Source organism: Tursiops truncatus, chromosome 8, assembly GCF_011762595.2.
Source record: "Tursiops truncatus isolate mTurTru1 chromosome 8, mTurTru1.mat.Y, whole genome shotgun sequence".
Classification (NCBI taxonomy): domain Eukaryota; kingdom Metazoa; phylum Chordata; class Mammalia; order Artiodactyla; family Delphinidae; genus Tursiops; species Tursiops truncatus.
Genome location: NC_047041.1, coordinates 42,576,599 through 42,599,665, shown reverse-complemented (window position 1 = coordinate 42,599,665; position 23,067 = coordinate 42,576,599). Strand labels below are relative to the sequence as shown.

At 35.2% G+C, this 23,067-nt stretch overlaps 1 non-coding gene across 1 annotated transcript; it reads right to left on the bottom strand.

Moving 5' to 3' along the window:
* Window positions 1-967: 967 nt before the first annotated feature.
* On the bottom strand, window positions 968-1,098 carry LOC117313443 (small nucleolar RNA SNORA24). The gene has a single exon (XR_004527951.1). It is a non-coding gene; the product is annotated as a small nucleolar RNA SNORA24 (small nucleolar RNA).
* Window positions 1,099-23,067: the final 21,969 nt, after the last annotated feature.

Sequence of the window (23,067 nt, the reverse complement as noted above, 5' to 3'; positions counted from 1 at the left end):
TTTTCTAAACCTCAGCCTGAGGGTCTCATTGTAAAGAAGGGCAAAATCAGCTCTTTAATTCCTCTCCTGCCTTTTTCTAGGATCAGAGATGGGGAAATGTGCAGAAATATTTTTACTTAATTGGTGCCTTTGTAATCTTCTTGGTTTTCAATGAGATGGGTATGGCCAGCATTTAAATGGTGACTCTTTCATGTGGATCATGTGAAGTCATCACAGATTTTGTAGGTTTTCCCACTGAACAGCTTTATAATGTGGAAGCCATTCTCTTCACACCTTCCTTGAGTTCTCTTTCCCCACAGTATATCATTTCTGTTGTTGCTGGAATCAGCTTCTGAGGTGGCTACTGAAGCCGATTTACCTTCTTATCTGGCTCATGGGAAATTCCCACACCTTTATCATGCCAAACAGTTTGAATGTTGCGTGTCTCACTGCTGTCTCCACTTTTCACTTTGCATAATCTCTCCACCCTCTCTTCCTTCTTCACAAATGATCTTGAGGGCCATAGGCAGATATCCACCTAGAGAAGGGGATACCATCTTGTCTTCTTGCGTGCACTCCAATCTCTATAAATTGTTCTCTGGGAGCCTCCTTATTGGAATGAGAGGAGCAACATTTATCCTTCCTTTGTGAAGGAAGGATGTAAAATTTTACTAGGATATCTACACTTCCTACAACTCTATTCATGGACCCTTTTATTTCCTTTTTTTTCCTCTCATATAGTCTTTTTTATAGCAAGGAAGCACTCATTTATTCTCCACTTAAATACCATACTTAAGATTAAAAATCACGTTTGGCAGTGTACTGCAGGACGCTAAATAAGACTTCACACATGTCGCTTTGGATTTCTTGATATCTTGTTATGTTTTTCATCATCCATTGGAACAATTAGTTCAGTTTCCTAGAAACATTTGAACAGTAGTTACGTGTTTGCCCAATAACCCAGTACCCTTCGGGTTTTTGAAGTGAAGAATGTTACTTGTACAAGTCAGAATCTCATACCAATTAAATGGTGACAGCTTTGACAATAAATGAGAATATGCTCTTCCATGGCTAAGAAGGTAGACTGCCACAGCTGACAGGTCCCAAAGATACATGGACTTCTCATATAGTCTTGAGGGGTACCAGGAGGGTTGATGGTATCTATTTCTTTCAGTTAACCCTCCCAGAAGCTCTCTTTAGAATGCTTGTGGTGGCACTTGGATGAAACTCTAAAGCAATTGGAAAAGTCAGGTTAACAATCAATTACATATATATTAAGCTGGAGATTTGCAGGAATACTTTTTCTTCCAATGTATTTTTTTATTCTCCCCCCTCCCCAATTTTCAGATACAATAAATGACTTGAAGAAGATACTATTTAATGAAATATTAAAGGCCTTAGAATCATTCTATCCTCCATGCTTTCTCTGTTTAAACCTGAAGACTCATCTATCACTTAAAATTTAACCCCCTTTTTTTAATTTTTTACCAATTTCTCATGAAATTAATTATTCATTTAAATAGTTCTCAACTTTCTCCTTTGAGACATACGATGACATTATGATAAAAGGAGAATAAGTTTTATTACTGTGAATTTTTTTATAGCTAGCAATTATTTAAATGGTTGGAAGAATTGTAGTTCATCTCTTTCTCACAGACATATAAGGGCCAATACAGAGTATGTACATCTATGAGAAAAAAAATTAAATTCATATATACTTCATGCCTGAAAAATGTTTTCATTTATATGTGCCTATATGTATTTTGTGGTATTCAGAATGAAAATAACTTTCCTCTCCCCTCAAAAAGAGTCTACTTCTAAGAAGACTAAGATAAGAAGGTTTCTTCCATTTAAAGACAAATTCTTTACTTTGAAAAGTAAAATATAATAGTTGATTAAAAATTCAGTTTTTTGGACTTCCTTGGTGGCCCAATGGTTAAGAATCTGCCTGCCAATGCAGGGGACACGGGTTCAAGCCCTGGTCCAGGAAGATCCCACATGCCGCAGAGCAACTAAACCCATGCACCACAACTACTGAGCCTGTGTGCCACAACTTTTGAAGCCCACGTGCCTACAGCCCGTGATCCACAACAAGAGAAGCCACCACAATGAGAAGCCCATGCACCACAATGAAGAGTAGCCCCCACTCGCCGTGACTAGAGAAAGCCTGTGTGCAGCAACAAAGACCCAATGCAGCCAAAAATAAATATAAAGAAATTAGTTTAAAAAATTCAGTTTGTTAAATCTGATTGAAGATTCAGTCCAAAGCAATTTTGGAAGACTAGTATTTTAATTTGCATGCTGTAGTTTTTTATGCATTTATCTTATGCAGCTGGCTTTCAGTTTTGTGAAATAGTCAAGCAACTGTTGATAGGTGTGTTGAATTTAGTAAGACTGCCTTCCTTACTTAAATGATCTGTTTCCGTTGAACTGCAAGTTAAAGATGACCTCATGCTTGCTGACATATTATTAGTGATTGATTGTTAAAGGAATGTTGATATTTCCTTATGATGTTTATTTTGCTTCTTCATATATCATGTTGACCTTATTTTTTGTCCATTGTACACTTTCTGTTTTCTTTGAGAAGGACACCAAGATAAATGTTCATAAAACAAGTTATGAATTATATCATGGAAAATATCCAAATAGGAATTATCTACTTTACAAGTACCAAATCTATCTCTTTTAAAAATATAAAAATAAAAAATAAAAGACCTTTTTTATAGGTCAAAATTTTCTCTTATTTATGCCTACTATTTATTTTATCTTTGAGTTACCATTACTTAATAATATAAAAGACTCTATTTTAAAATTTTTCTAATACAGTAAGTCCTCTACATATGAATGAATTCCATTCTGAGAGTATGTTCATACGTCCAATTTGTTCGTAAGTCCAACAAAGTTAGCCTAGGTACCCAACTAACACAATCGGCTATACAGTACTGTACTGTAATAGGTTTATAATACTTTTCACAAAAATAATACATAAAAAAACAAACACAAAAAATAAAGAAACCATTTTTAATCTTACAGTACAGTACCTTGAAAAGTACAATAGTACAGTACAACAGCTGGTCTACAGGGGCTGGCAGCGAGTGAACAGGCAAGAAGAGTTACTGATTGGACAAGGGAGCAGAGGTGGGAGATGGTAGAGCTGAAGGATTGCCAGCAACAGGAGACGGAGGCCAGGCTGCAATTTCACTCACACCTGACGTCGATGTCACAGGTTCTGGTTCCTTGCTGGATTCAATTCTATCTCCCCTCTTGAAAAAATGATCCAGTGATGTCTGGGTAGTAGCTCATTTTTTCTTGAAATAGATGACATGGTAGCCCTGGATTGCATTCTGAACAGCTGCTGCAACCTTTGTGTACTGTTCTACGTTTGGGTTCTGTGCCTTAAAAACTAACAGTCATTCCTCAAATAAAGAAAATCCCCCTGACATTTCCTGCATCGTGAATCTCTTGGGTTCTTCAGTTACTTCTTCCTCTTGTCTTCTCTCTTCATCCTTTCTCTGGGCCTCCAATGCCATCAGGTCTTTGTAAGCTCCTCGTATTGCACAGCAACAGTACTGTAAAGTACACAAAAGCACAACCACCTGTAGAAGCTGCACACACGTGACAATGTACGCCAGACACGTGAACTAACTTACGTGACTGGACATACAAACGCATGTTTTCATCTTTGAAAGTTTGCAACTTGAAGTTTTGTATGTAGGGGACTCACTGTATTTTGTTATAACATGTCATCTAACTGAAAATATTAAAAACATTTTTAATTAACTTAACATCTTAGAGTCATTTCATTAATTCACTCATGCTTTTATTCAGCATCTTTTTCTAAACACCTGCGCTGTACCAGCATTGAGCTAGATCCTGGAAATATGCTGGTAAACCAGAGACAAAGTCTCTGCCCTCATAGAGCACAGCAGAGTCTGGTTATGGAGATAGGAAAAGAAAAATAACTAATAAATGTATAAACTAGAAAATTAAACATTGATGAGCATCTGAAGAAAATAAGCACAGGGCTCTTATAGCACTTAGTTCATTGAAAATTTGTGTGATAAACTCATCAGTTATTTGGTGTCAAGTATGCATAACACATACACATACTCTTTCACTCTCCTAAGAAATCATTATAGTTTGCTTGAACTTTAAACAAAATTCCGTCAAATATGGCTTTTCAATTATGATAGCTTTGCTATTTTAAAAATAATACACAATCACAAGTGAGGTAAAATGGACACAACAAGAAATTTAGTTTCCATTAATAGCCTGTGACAACTGTGAACAACATGGGATACATGTGCCCTTAGGATGAAGCCTAATTCTCCAGCCTTATCTCTCACTGTTCTTCAGTAATCCTTCTCCACCCATGTTCCAGTCTTAGGGAAGTCCTTGCTACTGAACATGTTTTATTTTTTCTTGCCTTTGGCCCTCTGAATGTACCATCTCCCATATTTTCTACATTCCCTACATTTTGTCTCCTTCCCTCCCCCTACAGAGCTATCATGTCTCAATTTAGACTAGTGGTTTTCAAGATGTGGTCCCCAGAAGCATCAGTATTACCTGGTCTTGTTAGAAATGCAAATCTCAAGTTCCATCCCAGACTATGGACTCAGGCACTGTGGGGTGGGACCCAGCAATCTGTGTTTTAACAAACCTTGCAGGTGACTGATGTACATGCCAGCTAACATTTGAGAAAACCTGGTTTAAACTTTTTCTAGAAAGTCTTCCCAAACTCTCCACAGACGAGTGAGTCTGTGTATATAGACTTCTTATGTGTATTTCTAACACAGGGTTGGCCAAACTATAGCCCTCCAGACCAAACCCATCCTGCAGCTTTTTTTTTTTTGTAATAAGAGTCATTGGAATAAAATCACATCCATTTGCTATGTCTATGGCTCTATTGAGTTACAATTGCAGGAGGCAACAGAGGCTGTATGGCCTCCAAATCCTAATTTATTTTGTATCTGCCCCTTTGCAGAAAAGAAAAATAGGGCTGATTCCTGCTCTAATACTGTAACATAGCACTTATTACACTAAATTATCATTAGTTGTTTACTTACTATTCCTTTATTTCCAGGTACATTTCTGAATTCTGGGATGCATTCACCCTCATGGATCTTACATTCTGGTGGGGGAGGAATAGACAGTGAACAAATAAATATTATTCCCTTATTCAATAACATGATTGGAATTGTATATTGTTCACTATGGTGTCTGGCCCAGTGTCTGGTTCATAGTGGACATTCAATAAATATCTGTTTTTTTCCATTTTTTAAAATTGAAGTATAGTTAACTTACAATGTTGTGTTAGTTTCAGGTGGACAGTAAAATGATTCAGTTCAGTGAATCTTTTCCAGTATAGGTTATTACAAGATACTGAGTATCGTTCCCTATGCTATATACACTAACTCTTTCTTGTTTATCTCTTTTATATACAATTGTGTGTACATGCTAGGTAACCATAAGTTTGTTTTCTATGTCTGTGAGTCTATTTCTGTTTGGTAAATAAGTTCATTTGTATCAATTTTTTAGACTCCTCATATAAGTGATATCATATGATCCTTGTTTGACTTACTGCACTTAATATGATAATCTCTAGGGTAAATATCTATTAATTAAATGAATTGCCAAATGAATGAATGAAAAAATGCCACAGAGTGACAGGAAAGGCAGTTCTGTTTGTACATGAGAGTCAGAGTACATGTAACTGACCTGTCTTGGGATTATTTTACTCTTCCCTGTTCATAGCTAATATCCTGAGATTCTACACTCAATGAGTCTCAACCCTCATTTGGTGTTTGATTGCCACAAAAAGTGCTACATACCTCAGATAATATTAAAAAATTTAACTCAGCTTTAAAGTTTTAAAGTAATACATTCTTTTAGGAGAGGAAGCAAGGTTCATATATATATATATATATATATATATATATATATGGCAAGCACAGTGAGTCGTGAGCCATTTCTGCAACTCCAGTAGTTGGGAATGATCACATTCTACCTTACTATGGTATTTTAAGATATAGGCTACAGATATGAAAAATAGTTTGGATCTTGTTTGAGTGGTTCATTATTTAAAGCACCAGGATACCTTATGTAAAATAATATTTATCTGTATTGAGAGAGTAGCCATTTTACTTTATGTTGTTTACATCAAGAAGAAATTATGAAAACAACCCCACAACATTGTAAAGAAATTATACTCCAATAAAGATGAAAAAAAGAAGAAATTAATCTCAAGTCACTACCAATTATGTATTAGTCATACTGATGGTAAAAATCCTGATCCAACATATTACTTTGTTCACTGGCAAATTCTATCCAATATGATCAAGTAAGAAAGAACTTTATTTTATTCCATCTGGGGATATATGTATATGTATAGCTGATCACTTTGTTATACAGCAGAAACGAACACACTACTGTAAAGCAATTATACTCTAATAAAGATGTTTAAAAAAACAAATGAAAACTGCTAAAAAAGTGAATCAGGAGCTTTAAGTTAGTGACTTTCAGATGGAAATAAGAAAATCATGAACAGCTGAAGATTTCCCTGCATTTGGAGCTAATTATTAACTCTACCTATGAAGCTAGTATAGATATCAAGCCAGTGAAGGTACCAGATTATTTGTACATTAAAGTACCTATTTTGATTTGTTTTATGATTAAATAAAATTGAGGAGATATCCAATGTGTTTTCCAAGTGACCATTTCTAATTATGTGACTTGATACTCAGCCTATTCACAGAAAAACCCCAGCAGAAAGATATACAGCCCGAAGTTTTGATATTGGACATTGAGCACAAAGTTGTGCATATAAAATGTATAACACAGTGCTTGGCAGATAGTAAACACTCAATAAGTGATGGCCATTGTTACTAACCAGAATCTAAAAATTGACTTTCGAGAGGGACATGTTTTCTGATTCAAAGATGAGAGACAACATCCCAAAGATCTCCTCTCCCTGCAAAAAAAAAAAAAAAAAAAAAAATTCATGGAAGGGATATCATTTGAAGTAAGTCATAAATAATAGTTAATATCTGAGAGATAGAAATGGGAGAGAGTTCAGAGAAAATGCCAGGCTACATGTATATTTCTGTTGCCCTCTCCTTCCCCTTAGAATTACTCATTGAGTGGAGCAGCATCCAAAGAAAACTGGGTCTGGAAGCAGAGAACAAGGTCTTGCCTTTGTGGAGATCCTGGCAGGAAGCACATACATAGGACTTACCTCTTATCTGGGCCTGCCCAGATCCTGGACACTACAGAGAAGATCTCTTGTTGGACCAGTTAGAGCTTTGTGCTTCCTGAAAAGAAGTTGGTCCATTGAGGTCTATGGAGCACTAAGAAGAAACTAACACCTGCCTATCCACATTTGCTGTAAGAACTTAATGGTCCCTCAGGTCCCTAAGTACCTCCCCCAATGCTGAAGAATTTGGAAGAGTTCTCTTTATCTCTTTTACTAGAAAGAATTAACCATTATAATTTATGGGAGTAGAGGGATTTTCTCCTTTGGACTCAATAGGTGGTCAAAAAACCTCAAGCTGATATATCCCCTGCTCAGAGGGCCAGACACAACATGTCTCCCACAAATTGTGGGATTAGAATAACTTGGGACTGAAAGTAATGGGAGAGGAATACATTATAAAAAGAGTGCCCTTGGAATTGATGGGTAAGCCTTAGTAGAATGTAAAATTTCCGTAGAACCTCCAAACTGACGAGAGGAATGAGATAAAGGTAATTTGATCAAACAAGTAAAAAAAAAAAGTATGGAAAAAATAAAAGAGAAACCAGCAGTGTATAATAGGGACTTCCTGGGTGGTCCAGTGGTTAAGACTCCATGCTTCCACTACAGAGGGTGTGGGTTCAATCCCTGGTCAGGGAACTAAGATCCCTGTGTGCCATGCAGCATGGCCAAAAAACCCCAATGTATAATGGATAGAGGAATTATTGAACAAATTATGCTGCACCTGTTCTTTGGAAGTTTATACAGCATTAAAGAAAATTAATAAAAACTATATAATTTGAACTGGAGGTAAAATTTCTATGAGGTATTCATGAAGAAAAAAATCAAAATGTAGAGAATTATAATGTGATCATATTTTTATAAAACAAACAATGGAAAATCTAGATGACTATAAGTTTGTGTGTGCAAATATATTTGGATTGTGTATGATTATATGAGCGTGAAGAATAATGTAGACTAATAAAGATTTCTAACATGACTTATGGGGTGAGGGTAAGAAGGGCTTATATTAACAGGAGATAATGTGAGTAAATATGCAGAAAGAGAGGGGGCTGAGGGAGCCAAGAAACATAGGAAAAGCATAATCAACAGTAATTTGATCACACAAATAAAAACAAAAATAGGCTACTGTGAAAAAAAATTCACAAAAATGGAAAAAAAATTATGCAATTAAAATAATACAAGTACATTTATATGTACAGAAGTGGTTTTAAAGGAAAAAATTGGAATGGGCAGAGGTGTACCAGACAAATTAAAAACAAAGAAAGGCAGGAGAAGCAAAGTTGATATTAGACAAGTTAGGAATTTTAGGTTAAATAGGATAAAAAGAACACTGTGTAATAATAAAAAATAAAAGAGTAGTAAAATGCAATTCTTTATGGAAAAGAACAGTAATAAACTTATGTTTTCCAAAAACACAGTAGCTGATTATATAAAGACAATTTATTAAACCACAGGAGAATTTGATTAAAAAAATTAAATTAGGATATTTGGATTCACATTTATAGACCATGACAAATCAGGTAAACAAAAAGAAGTTCAGATGGGAAGAAATTGAATAATATAATCACACTTTGTATGTGTGTGTAGGGAGAGAAAAGATAGATAGAGAGAGACAGAGAGACAGAACCTTGCATCTCACAAATAGGAGACAATTTTTTTAATATCCATGGGATATTTTTAAAATCAGTGTTCCACTTGCTGACAAAGAATAAATGAAAACGTTTTAAAGTAGAAATTTTACAGATCACATCCTCTGTTAGTTAATTTTATAATCTAGAAGTTCTGAAAAATCAACTACTTGGAAATTAAGAAACATTCTCTTAGATAACCCTTAGATGAAGGAGGAATTCAAAAGTGAAATTACAAATTATCTAGAGAGTTATAAAAGGAAAACTCTACATTGAAACCCATGGGACACAGGTAAAAGTATTCTCATAGAAAAATTTACATTTTAAATGGTTTTATTACTAAAGAAGAAAGACAAAAAGTATGGAAAGTTGGTATTAATCTTGAGAAATTAGACAAAACAAAGAATATGCTAAAACAAAGCAGTAGAAGGAATACATAAAAGTAGAATCTGAAGAAATGAAGTAGAAAATAACAAATAAATAAGAAAAGATAAACCTGAAAACTATTTCTTTAAAATATCAGTAATATAGATTATGAGCTGAATTAAGCAAAAAAGGGAAGCAAAAATGAATTATATCTCCATTTTCATTTCCTTCATTAGGAAAATCCTAAATAAAAATGGAGATATAATCTAGATACAAATGAGATTTAAATAATTATAATCAAATACTCTAAACTTTTGAAAACCTAGATTACATACATGTTTTCTAAGAAAAAAGATAAATTACCAACATTGACTCATGAATAAGCAGAAAACTTGGGATACCAATTATTGTAAAATAGATTGGAGAGGAGATTTAAAACATATCACTAAACAAGGAACCATGATTAGAGAGTTGCAAAGATTAATTTTATCCAATCTTTAGACAAGAGATAGTTCTAATTTATTTAAATTATAGACCATAAGAAAATGGGAGAAGTTTTCTAAATTCATTATAAAAAGACAATATGATATTAATATCAAAACATGATAAAAAGTGTACAAAGAAGGAAAATATAGTTCAATGATAGTTTAAATTATAGATGTAAATAAAATATTATCAGTTGGAGTTCAGCAGTGAGGTATTCATAGATAGGATTCCAGGAATATAAGAGTGAGTACAAAATCAGGAAATTTAACACATTTTATGACACATGATGTTAATGAATATAAATGAATATAGTCCTAGATGCTGAAAGTTATTTGATGAAATTCAGCAGATATTCTTAATAAACCCTGACTAAAATAAGAAAGAAAAGAAACTTTCTTAGGATATCCTGTCTTAGGATAGCATAGTTTTCACTTGTAAACAATGAGAAGCTCACTTTGACGATTATTATTTAACTTTAAAAAATACATTCTAGAAAATGCAGTAAGAAAAGAACATTACTGATTATTTAATGTTTTCTGTATATAAGTTCATTGTACCATTTTTTTTTTTTTAGATTTCAGATATAAGTGACATCATATGATATTTGTCTTTCTCTTCCTGGCTTACTTCACTTAGTATGGTAATCTATAGATCCATCCATGTTGCTGTAAATGGCAGTATTTCATTCTTTTTATGGCTAAGTAATATTCCATTGCATATACATACCACATCTTCTTTATCCATTCCTCTATTGATGGAAATTTAGGTTGCTTCCATGTCTTGGCTATTGTAAATAGTGCTGCTATGAAAATTAGGGTGCATGTATTCTTTTAAATTATGGTTTCTCTTGATATACTCCCAGGAAAGGGATTGCTGGATCATATGGTAGCTCTACTTTTAGTTTTTTTAAGGAACCTCCATACTGTTCTCCATAGTGGCTATGGAGAAAAATTTACACTCCCACCAACAGTGTAGGAGGGTTCGTTTTATGCAAAAATCCTCAACAAAATACTAGCAAACCAAATCCAACAATACATTAAAAGGATCATACACTATGATCAAGTGGGATTTATCCCAGGGATGCAAGGATTTTTTACTATCCACAAGTCAATCAGTGTGATACACCACATTAACAAATTGAAGAATGAAAACCATATGATCATCTCAATAGATGCAGAAAATCTTTTGATAACATTCAACATCCATTTATGATAAAAACTCTCCAGAAAGTGGGCACAGAGGGAACCTACCCCAACATAATAAAGCCCATGTATGACAAACCCACAGCTAACATCATACCCAATGGTGAAAAGCTGAAAGTTCCTCTAAGATCAGGAACAAGACAAATATGTCCAGTGCAAAACTTCTTAAATGACAAAGTCAGAGAAAATTCTCCTTGCTCCCATTCTCCCTACTACACTTGTGTTAAGTGTTATATTCATAAGAATTTACCAGAAATTTAACAAATAGATTAAAAAGTCATATTTTATGACTGTCATTTTCAGACTAACTCATATGTATGCATGGTCAACATTTGTGTCACTCAAGAGACAATAGGCTTTGAGGGAGCTAAGGCACTATAGGAAATTCACTTGACAACAGACTTCTCTTGCCGTATTCAAAACGGAAAGCGTTCTAAACCTCATCGCATGCTCCTCCACATTCCCTTACAATGTAATTTCATCCTTGTTCGTTTTAAATATTATTGAAGGGAATTGAAACTGACAAGCCTCTTTGGTAATAGTTTAGGAAACTAGATTAAACATGCATTGATTTGCAAATGAAAATTCATGCGGCACTTCAAAGTAACTCATTCAAAAATCTTAAAACTAATAAATGTGGTCCAGACATATAAATCCTCCAAATCATACATTCTATGCTTTAACATATGAAGAGATCATAGTATGGGGTATCTTACAAATAACAAAAATGAATTTTTTTCTTATGTTAAAAATCAGGTTTGGTCATATGCTTTCACTGAGCTGAGGAGGGGAGAGAGAGTGATGGGGGACTATTCAACATAAATTGGGCATTTGTGTAGCAACTATACTAATAGATTGAGGTTTTTTAGTCTTCACTCTTACACATATTTAAATAAATTACAAATACACACAATGTTTCAAAGGGATTTGAGTATTGTTTTCATAGTGACGGAATTGACTTCAGGGTGTATTTTAGTCACTGGAAGAAGGTGGGTAAATATTTTAAAGTAGCAGTTCAAACTTTTATAATCCTTGTTTTATTTTTAAAAACTCTGATTTCAGATGGCTGATTCCTTTTATTAAAAAATAAGAAAAATATTGGTTATTTGTTATTGATACCTGCCCCCCCATTGGGCTGCACCCCTCAGGCTTACAAGGCCTGTACTTGCCCAGCTTCAAGATCAAAGAAACAGTCCAGTGTCGGTGACAGAAGCAAGGTCCTGGAGCGACACTGCAGAGCGTGCAATGGATGGCAGGCAGGACAAGGTCATGGCGTCAGTCTTCACTCCCGGGGGCTGGGGGTGGTAGGGGGGAAGTTGCCAGTTATAGGGGGAATTGACTTCAGGTTGGCTCATTGGTTACCAGGGAAACCAGCAGAGGGGCACACCCCTCACCACCCCGTTGATAATCTCTCCAGGTGGAAATATTCTGATCTAAAGGTTAGAACAATCACTAGCTGGGGCCTGGGGCAAGTATGTAGGACGGTCAGTCAGGTGAGGGTGTAGGTGAAGCAGGCACTGGTTGAGCAGGGGATGTACAGAGAGCAAGAGAACAGTCATCAAGAGGGAAGAGATATGGGAACATATATATATGTATAACTGATTCACTTTGTTATAAAGCAGAAACTAACACACCATTGTAAAGCAATTATACCCCAATAAAGATGTTAAAAAAAAAAAAAGAGAACAGTCATCTTGTGTGGTCTGACCATACACTCCCCAACCTTGGCAAGATTATAATCCTCAAAAACTTTCAATTATCATTATATTTGAGTGGATCACACACTAACAATTACATTGATATCAAAATTGGCATTAGGATTCTAAAATATATACATGTGAAAATACTATGGAAGTCAGTTATACAGGAAGAAATGATATTTAATAAGTTTATATACTTGTTTATTCATTTATTTAGCAAATACAAATTAAACATTTATTAAAAAACAAATCCAGGATCCCACCAGGTGTTGGAGATACAATGATTAAACAAAACAGACTCATTTCCTGCTCTAATGAAACTTAAAATATCAGGTTAGGAAATTGACAATTATAATATAGTAAGATAATTGATAAGTTTTGAGCTACACAAGATGAATTTTGTAGTCTCTACTGTTGAGTCCATTAAAAAAATGTTAGGCTCCTATTTTGTGTATGTCATTTTTATTAAATATTTATTATGGAGATGAGGAAAAAAGTCATTTGTGGTAGATTGCATTTTCTAAAAATGTTCACAGCAATATTTCTGGTCTCACATGCTCTTATAATCCTTGTCACACCAACAATCAGGACAAGGAGTCTATTTTCTATCCCTTTCAACTTGGAAGGGGTTGTATATGCTTTGACCAAAAGAGTATAGTGGATATGATACTACATAACTTCTAAGACTAGATCTAAAAATTATACAGCTTCTCCCTGCCTCTCTCTTAAGATATTCACCACTGGAACATAACCACCATATTGTAAGGAAGCCCAAGTTAAAACGAAGGTTGTGTCTTCATATTTCTGTTGATAGCCCCAATGGAGGTCTCAGCGGATAGCCCGTACCACCTGTGAGATGTGTGAGTGAGCAAGCCTTCAGATACCTATAGGCCTCAGTCTTTAATTTGCCTCAGCTGAGTGGAATCAAGACCAGCCATTACTTCCTGAAGGGCACATTTGTGAACAAAATAAATGCTTTAGATGTTTTAAGCCATTAAGTTTGAGATTTTTTAAATGCAGAAATAGATAGTTGAAGAAAAAGTCTCTATATCTAAACTTTGGTTCATTTCAGTAAAGTAATTATTACAGTACTATATAGTAAGAAAACTACATTGGAAATTGACCACTAGTTCTTGCCTATATTTCTCTATTTCCCCAAATTCATTTCCTTTTACTCATATGCACTGTTTATATTTCCAGTCAAATATAACTTTTACCTTTTACCTTTTACTCATTCATTCCAGAGACATTTATCGAACATGTACTATGTCCTAGGCATTTTTCCTAGGTACTAGTTCTCACTGGACACACTATGCTCCTTCACAGCTCTATATCTGTTCTATCAGAATATCTTTCTTTACCTTCTCTGACATATTTCAACTCCCCTTTCCATAACCAGTTCAGATGTCACATCTACTGTGCAGCCTTTCCTCACTCCACTGGTAGTAGCTGTATCTTTGTCTTGTTTTCAGATCACTATGCATATGTCTGTTATAGCTCTTACACACAACTATGATTCTAAATTTTAGTCTAACTCCTTACTAGATCTTAAATCTCTGGAGGTCAAGAAAAATGTGTTTTTAATCTATGAATCTCCTGCACTCTGTACCACAGTATCAGCAACATATTAGTTTCATAATACATGATGGTTGAATATTGTTAAAATATAGTTAAGTATTGATTAAGCACTGGCATTTTAAAAACTATTTTAGGTACTCTATGAGAGTACCATTATACACATTATAATAACAATTATGTCTTTAGCTAGTGGAAGTACTGAGCTGAGATAATCAACAAATTTCATGTATGTCACCATAAGTTGGTCAAGTAGTCATAGCTTTTGTCCACAACTAGCCTTAGATGATTTTAACAACCTGAAAGAAGATTAAAGATTTTATTGTCTATTTCTATACTCCAAATATGTTTAGCTCTCAGATAGCTCTAACATAATCTCATAAGAAAGAATTTTTATTAACCTATTGAGCTGCCGCATTGAGTAAAAGGCCCACTTTATGTACAACTAAGATATATTTTTCATGACGTGTTCAGAACATTTTCTGCTTAACAGGATGTTTCATCCAAATAAATTGGTGTGATTGTTAACGGTACTTTTCTTTATAATCATAAAAGCCTTCCGTATTAGGAACTGAACTGTTATCATTTACTGAGCTACAGTTCACTGGAGCCAAGACAGAGATAGAAGGCCTCTCTTTGATCTTTCCCATTTCAAAGCTCAAATGGAGGTACCTTATGTACTTTTTAGTTACTTACATTTTAACAGGGTTCATTAAGAAATAATGCCATAAAATCAATTATGTTAGAGTTTCAGCATTGTGAACATGACCATTACCAGATATATAGGAAACTTGAAGGCTCTTTAGGGAAAGTTTCCTACATTATGAATGCTGCTTGGATTGACACCTCTGAGAAAGAGAAAGAAAAAGTAAATAAAATGACTAATTAGGACTTGCAAAAGAGCCTAATTATGTGGAATGAATCAAATGGCGCCCTTGACAGTCAGAAAAAGTCTTTTTCTCAAAGTTCAGTCATTGCAGATGTATATTTTAACAGAACAATAAGTGGTTAATTGGGCGAAAGATTTTTTTTTTTTTTTTTGCGGTACACGGGCCTCTCACTGCTGTGGCCTCTCCCGCTGCGGAGCACAGGCTCCGGACGCGCAGGCTCAGCGGCCATGGCTCACGGGCCCAGCCGCTCCGCGGCATGCGGGATCCTCCCGGACTGGGGCACGAACCCGTGTCCCCTGCATCGGCAGGCGGACTCTCAACCACTGCACCACCAGGGAAGCCCTGGGTGAAAGATTTTGATGACTCTTTCATGGTCTAGTTTCACATGTCTTAAGTTATCTCAGAAATACTTTGGGAATATTATAAATAAACACAAAGCTATCTCACTGAGAAGACAGTTGTAAGAAATATGGCATTTTTCATAAGTAAAAATTTTACACAGACTGAATTTATCCCCAAGTAGTATAGGTACCCATGCACTGTGACATTAGGAACTCTGATAATGGCTCTTACTGTTTCCCAAATTTGCACACTCCAATTTAATATTCTCTGGTGGCTGAATTTTTTTTAATAAGAAAGATTATTCTATTTCATTCCTGATACTAAGATTGAAAATGTGAATATTCTAGGGCAAATAAACGGATGTCTGTCGTTCTTATGAAGTTGGAAGTGGCTAATAGAATCTTTCTTTTTAGAAACCGATTGTGATAGAGTGAACCATGGACTTTGGAAAAGAAAGAGGAGCTCTTACTTATAGAAAAGTTTTCCTATTTTATCATTCTGCCTAGGACCAACTCCATCCCCAAATAATTGAAACTTATCCATTTAAACAGTGGGTTGTATTTTATTTGTCATAGAAACATATCTAAAAATGTATTGTGCATTTCTTTGATTTATTAAAGAGAGAATACTGCACAGAATATAAACGTTCTTCAGGACCCAGAGTCATTATTTTGTTTGTCCTGAAATTATGCTAGATTGCTGTATTGTGTCATAATTCTGTTGTCTGGCTTTTAATGGCAGCCATCCCATCTCAGTGCTGCTGGTTTTAGCAGCAACTTCTCCACACTTCTCTATCCTTCATTATTTCTCATATACTCTAAGCTCTATAACTTTAGAGTCATAAAGTCCTAGGTTTCAGTTCTGAATACAATATTTAGTAGTGGTTACTTGACCTCTTTAAGTTTTGTTTGGCCGGGGCATGGTGCTAATGGTAGTACTTCCTGCAGGGACTATGGTGAGAACCTAACTAAAAATGCACATGAAGCCTAAAGCTTTTAGCTATAACTTGTTTAGCTGTCTGTGGTAGCTTAGAGACAACAAAGTATACCAAATGAAACAAAGTCTCCCAGCTTATTAAGTAAGCAACTCGAATTTTAAATATAATTTTGAAGTCATAAACATCTTTCCAGAGGGCACATCAATTCCTTTTCCCTGTCACAGAATGTTCTTAGGAAGTTAGAGGTACTTTCCACTAATATTTAAATTTAAATGGTGTTTAGGAGAGAGAGGATTATAGAAGTTGCTTGCCAGAAAAATGGGTAGAATTGTATTTTTACACAATAAAATCAAAGAATAATGTATAAGATTTCATTCAATGTATAACTATTACTTAAGATGCATCATTTGTCTCTCTAACTATAGCATAGTCACATGATGTTACCGCCTGAGTTTTGTTATTGCATTAGTATCATATACCCAACTTTGTGCTGTTTACAAAAATGAGAGGTGTACAACCAAGTGTGAGTAATATTAGGGTAGAGGGAAAAAAATGAAATGTGGAAGGGAACTTCTCTTGCTTTAGATATCATGGGTTTGCCCCTCCGTTTGAGTCCGAGGAAATACCCTAGGAATTTGCATTCCAAAGCATCATTTCCTAGATGAAGGACTTTGGGAACCTAAAGTGAATTTTTAAAGGGTCAGTGTTTAGTTGCTTATGGCCTGCCTTTCCTTCCTCACACAGTTATTATTGACATTCAGCATAGTCATGGAGAATATCCAATTAAGAGTCCTGCTTGGCAAGTCACCTTTAAATTCTTATGCTTTATTTGTCCCCTAGCATCTATTTGGAGTGCCACCATCTTGGAACATTGAAGGTATATGATCTTTATTATAATGGCCACTCTCCAAGGAAATAAATATTCTAAAATAAAAGGCAGACCAGTGTGACAAAAAGTATCTGGACTTCTGCCCTCCCATCAGATCACTACACATAATCTTCAGGGCTTGTCTTTTCCTGACCTTTATTTTCCAGTTGGGACGTGTGAAGAACAATGGCATATTTATAACTCAACTACTTGGGGCTCTTTCAGCCTGAAGGTTCTCATACCTAATGATTTTGGCACCTTATGTGGAGTCAATTAGAGTTTGAGGGGAGGAATTGATATTGACTGAATCAGAGTTCATCTACTATGGCTTAGGAGTAAATTAGAGAATGAGTTCTACACTTTGTTCTAGGATCAGATCTTCTTGAATGGAAAGTTCCCAGGTGGTTCAGAGGGCAGCGTTGGCAGTACAATTGGCTTTTGAGAGTTACACTTGACAGAATTAAAATAACTAAGGGTAACTGGCATTTTGTTAAAATATCATAGGGAATCAGAGAACCAAGGTGATGAGAAATTTTCTTGCTTGTTTTGAATCCTAATAAGAAAGAAGCATCTTTCTCCTAAGGCTTTCCACAGAGACCTCTTGAAAAAAATAAATGATTCCTTTCCAGACAGTGCTATTTTGTCTGAAGAGATTAGAAAATTTAAGTTATGGTCTTATCTTTAAAAATATAAGATTTTGCTTTTAAGAGAGAAGAAAAGTGGTAGATATGTAGTTAGATACTGACAGCTTCTGGGCATATTCAGATGTAAGTTTTAAAGACATTTGGTTAGAAACTCTGTCCTTAAGTCTGCTGCTATTTGATTTGACAAGATATTGACCAAAACGACTCCTGATTCATCATAATTGAATAATTGAATACGAGTAGCTCATTAAAGCAGTTAAAGCTCATTTTCTCTGAAGTCATTCTTTGTCCTTTCCTTTCATCCCCAAAGCTGATGATTATCACGAGTCCAAATCTTAGAATTATTCTACAAGTTGAATAATCTCGGCACAAATACTGCCAAGCAGCTTAGGGCCCATTTTAAACCTTCGGAGATACTATGCAGTTTAGATTGCTATTTTAACACCAAACATCATAACAGAGAATACTCATAAGATAGCAAAAATACTATTATTGAGGATTGAGTTTGCTGAAGAAATTGGAAGTAAAGAATGAAGAAATACAAGCAGAATTGACCAGAGAATATCTATTTTAAATGGGCAGTTTGTTTTAGCAATTTGGCTTTGTATATAGTGCTCAGTAATTTCATGTATAACCGGAGAGTTATGCTAGTATTTTGTTATTGTTATCAGTAGAGAAGACCAAATATGCCTACTTTTATAATATTGCTTTGTGGTGTCACCATTACAAATTCCTATGGTCATTAGTTTTGTTGACTTTCCTTAGGATTAAACTGATGTCCCCATATATATCTTGGGGGAAAAAAAATCTTCTGGCTCACTTGTTTAGAAGTAGAGAAAAATCAACAGAATATGTTCAAAGACTAGACACAGTGGAGATACCAAAGAAATGGTACTTGAGGAACTAATTTGGGTGACAAGACACACAATCATCAAAGATGACTAGTAATAATAATTGTATGAAAAGAATGATACAACTCATATGTTGTAGTTTTTGAGAAGTTTAGCAAAAGGAATGAACACAATGGGCTGGGCTAGTCAGGAATGTTATTACAGAGTGGAGTTTCACTGTATAGAAGTAGATAATATACAGGGGAAGAAATAAGTGACATTCTAGAAAAAAAGCTGTGGGAAGGACAGAGGCAGGAATGTTCAAGGGATGTACTATGGTTGAAATGTACATTTTACACTGGGATTGAAGAGGAAAATGTTGAAAAAGTAAGGGGATCAGATAGCAGAAGGACTGTGCTAGTTTTTGAGGGCTGCCATAGCAAAATATCACAGATGGGGTGACTTAAACAACAGAAAACTATTTTTCACAGTCCTGAAGGCTAGAAGTCCAAGAAAGAGGTGTTGTGACAGGTTTGGTTTCTTCTGAGGCCTTTTTCCTTGGCTCTCAACTGGCCATGTCTTCACATGATCTTTCCTCTTTGTGCACACATCCCTGGTGCATCTTCTTGTTTGTTCAAATTTCCTCTTCTTATTGAATTTAATTTAATTTATTTTTTTATACAGCAGGTTCTTATTAGTCATCCATTTTATACCCATGAGTGTATACATGTCAATCCCAGTCTCCCAATTCATCCTCCCCCGCATCCCAACCCCCTGCCACCTTCCCCCCCTTTACTGTCCATACATTTGTTCTCTACATATGTGTATCAATTTCTGCCCTGCAAACCGGTTCATCTGTACCATTTTTCTAGGTTGCACATATATGCGTTAATATATGATATTTGTTTTTCTATTTCTTACTTCACTCTGTATGACAGTCTCTAGATCCATCGACGTCTCTACAAATGACCCAATTTAGTTCCTTTTTATGGCTGAGTAATATTCCATTGTATATATGTACCACATCTTCTTTATCCATTAGTCTGTTGATGGGCATTTAGGTTGCTTCCATGACCTGGCTATTGTAAATAGTGCTGCAGTGAACATTGGGGTGCATGTGTCTTTTAGAAGTATGGTTTTCTCTGGGTATATGCCCAGTAGTAGGATTGCTGGGTCATATGGTAATTCTATTTTTAGATTTTTAAGAAACCTCCATACTGTTCTCCACAGTGGCTGTATCAATTTACATTCCCACCAACAGTGCAAGAGGGTTCACTTTGCTCCACACCCTCTCCAGCATTTATTATTTCTAGATTTTTTGATGATGGCCATTCTGACTGGTGTGAGGTGATACCTCATTGTAGTTTTGATTTGCATTTCTCTAATAATTAGTGATGTTGGCCAGCTTTTCATGTACTTCTTGGCCATCTTTATGTCATCTTTGGAGAAATGTCTATTTAGGTCTTCTGCCCATTTTTGGATTGGGTTGCTTGTTTCTTTAATATTGAGCTGCATGAGCTGTTTAAATATTTTGGAGATTAATCCTTTGTCCGTTGATTCATTGGCAAATATTTTATCACATTTTCTATGGTTTCCTTTGCTATGTAAAAGCTTTTAGTATCATTAGATCCCATTTGTTTATTTTTGTTCTTATTTCCATTATTCTAGGAGGTGGATCAAAAAAGATCTTGCTGTGATTTATGTCAAAGAGTGCTCTTCCTACGTTTTCCTCTAAGAGTTTTATAGTGTCTGGTCTTATATTTAGGTGTCTAATCCATTTTGAGTTTATTTTTGTGTATGGTGTTAGGGAGTGTTCTAATTTCATTCCCTTACCTGTAGCTGTCCAGTTTTCCAGCACCACTTATTGAAGAGACTGTCTTTTCTCCATTGTATATCCTTGCCTCCTTTGTCATAGATTAGTTTATCCTAGGTGCCTGGATTTGTCTCTGGGTTTTCTATCTTGTTCCGTTGATCTATGTTTCTGTTTTTGTGCCAGTAGCATATTGTCTTGATTACTGTAGCTTTGTAGTATAGTCTGAAGTCAGGGAGTCTGATTCCTCCAGCTCTGTTTTTTTCCCTCAAGACTGCTTTGGCTATTCGGGGTCTTTTGTGTCTCCATACAAATTTTAAGATTTTTTGTCCTAGTTCCATAAAAAATGCCATTGGTATTTTGATAGGGATTGCATTGAATCTGTAGATTGCTTTGTGTAGTATGGTCATTTTCACGATATTGATTCCTCCAATCCAAGAACATGGTATATCTCTCCATCTGTTGGTATCATCTTTAATTTCTTTCATCAGTGTCTTATAGTTTTCTGCATACAGGTCTTTTGTCCCCCTAGGTAGGTTCATTCCTAGGTATTTTATTCTTTTTGTTACAATGGTAAAAGGGAGTGTTTCTTTAATTTCTCTTTCAGATTTTTCATCATTAGTGTATAGGAATGCAAGAGATTTATGTGCATTAATTTTGTATCCTGCAAATTTACCAGATTCTTTGATTAGCTCTAGTAGTTTTCTGGTAGCATCTTTAGGATTCTCTATGTATAGTATCATGTCATCTGCAAACAGTGACAGTTTTACTTCTTCTTTTCCAATTTGTATTTCTTTTGTTTCTTTTTCTTCTGTGATTGCCGTGGTTAGGACTTCCAAAACTATGTTGAATAATAAGGTGAGAGTGGGCAACCTTGTCTTGTTCCTGATCTTAGAGGAAATGCTTTCAATTTTTCACCATTGAGAATGATGTTTGCTGTGGGTTTGTTGTATATGGCATTTATTATGTTGAGGTAGGTTCACTTTATGCCCACTTTCTGGAGAGTTTTTATCATGAATTGTTGTTGAATTTTGTCAGAAGCTTTTTCTGCATCTATTGTGATGAGCATGTGGTTTTTCTTCTTCAATTTGTTAATATGGTGTATCACATTGATTGATTTGCATATATTGAAGAAACCTTGTATCCCTGGGATAAATCCCACTTGATCATGGTGTATGATCAGTTTAATGTGTTGTTGGATTCTTTTTGCTAGTATTTTGTAGAAGAATTTTGCATCTGTATTCATCAGTGATATTGATCTGTAATTTTCTTTTTTTGTAGTATCTTTGTCTGGTTTTGGTATCAGGATGATGGTGGCCTCATAGAATGAGTTTGGGAATGTTCCTTCCTCTGCAATTTTCAGAAGAGCTTGAGAAGGATGGGTATCACCTGTTCTCTAAATATTTGATAGGATTCACCTGTGAAGCCATCTGGTCCTGGACTTTTGTTTGTTGGAAGATTTTTAATCACAGTTTCAATTTGATTTCTTGTGATTTGTCTGTTCATATTTTCTATTCTTCCTGGTTCAGTTTTGGGAGGTTATACCTTTCTAAGAATTTGTCAGTTTCTTCCAGGTCATCCATTTTATTGGCATAGAGTTGCTTGTGGTAGTCTCTTTGGATGCTTTGTACTTCTGCGGTGTCTATTGTAAGTTCTCATTTTTCATTTCTAATTTTATTGATTTGAGTCCTCTCCATCTTTTTCTCGATGAGTCTGGCTAATGGTTTATCAGTTTTATCTTCTCAGAGAACCACCTTTAGTTTTATTGATCTTTGCTACTGTTTTCTTTGTTTCTATTTCATTTATTTCTCCTCTGATCTTTATGATTTCTTTCCTTCTGCTAACTTTGGGTTTTGTTTGTTATTCAGTCTCTAGTTTCTTTAGGTGTAAGGTTAGATTGTTTATTTGAGATTTTTCTTGTTTCTTGAGGTAGGCTTGTATAGCTATAAACTTCCCTCTTAGAACTGCTTTTGCTGCATCCCATAGGTTTTGGATCATCATGTTTTCATTGTCATTTGTCTCTAGGTATTTTTTCATTTCCCCTTTGATTTCTTCAGTGATGCCTTGGTTATTTAGTAACATATTGTTTACCTCTATGATTTTTGTGTTTTTACAGTTTTTTTCTTCCCTGTGATTGATTTCTAATCTCACAGCATTGTGGTCTGAAAAGATGCCTTGACATTATTTCAATTTTCTTAAATTTCCTGAGGCTTGATTTGTGACCCAAGATGTGATCTATCCTGGAGAATGTTCCATGTGCACTTGAGAAGCAAGTGTAATCTGCTGTTTTTGGATGGAATGTCCTATAAATATCAATTAAATCTATCTGGTCTATTGTGCCATTTAAAGCTCATGTTTCCCTATTAATTTTCTGTTTGGATGATCTATCCATTGGTGTAAATGAGATGTTAAAGTCTCCCACTATATTGTGTCACAGTCAATTTCCTCTTTTATAAATGTGAGCAGTTGCCATATGTATTGGTGTGCTCCTATGTTGGGTGCACATATATTTATAATTGTTACATCTTCTTCTTGGATTGATCCCTTGATCATTATGT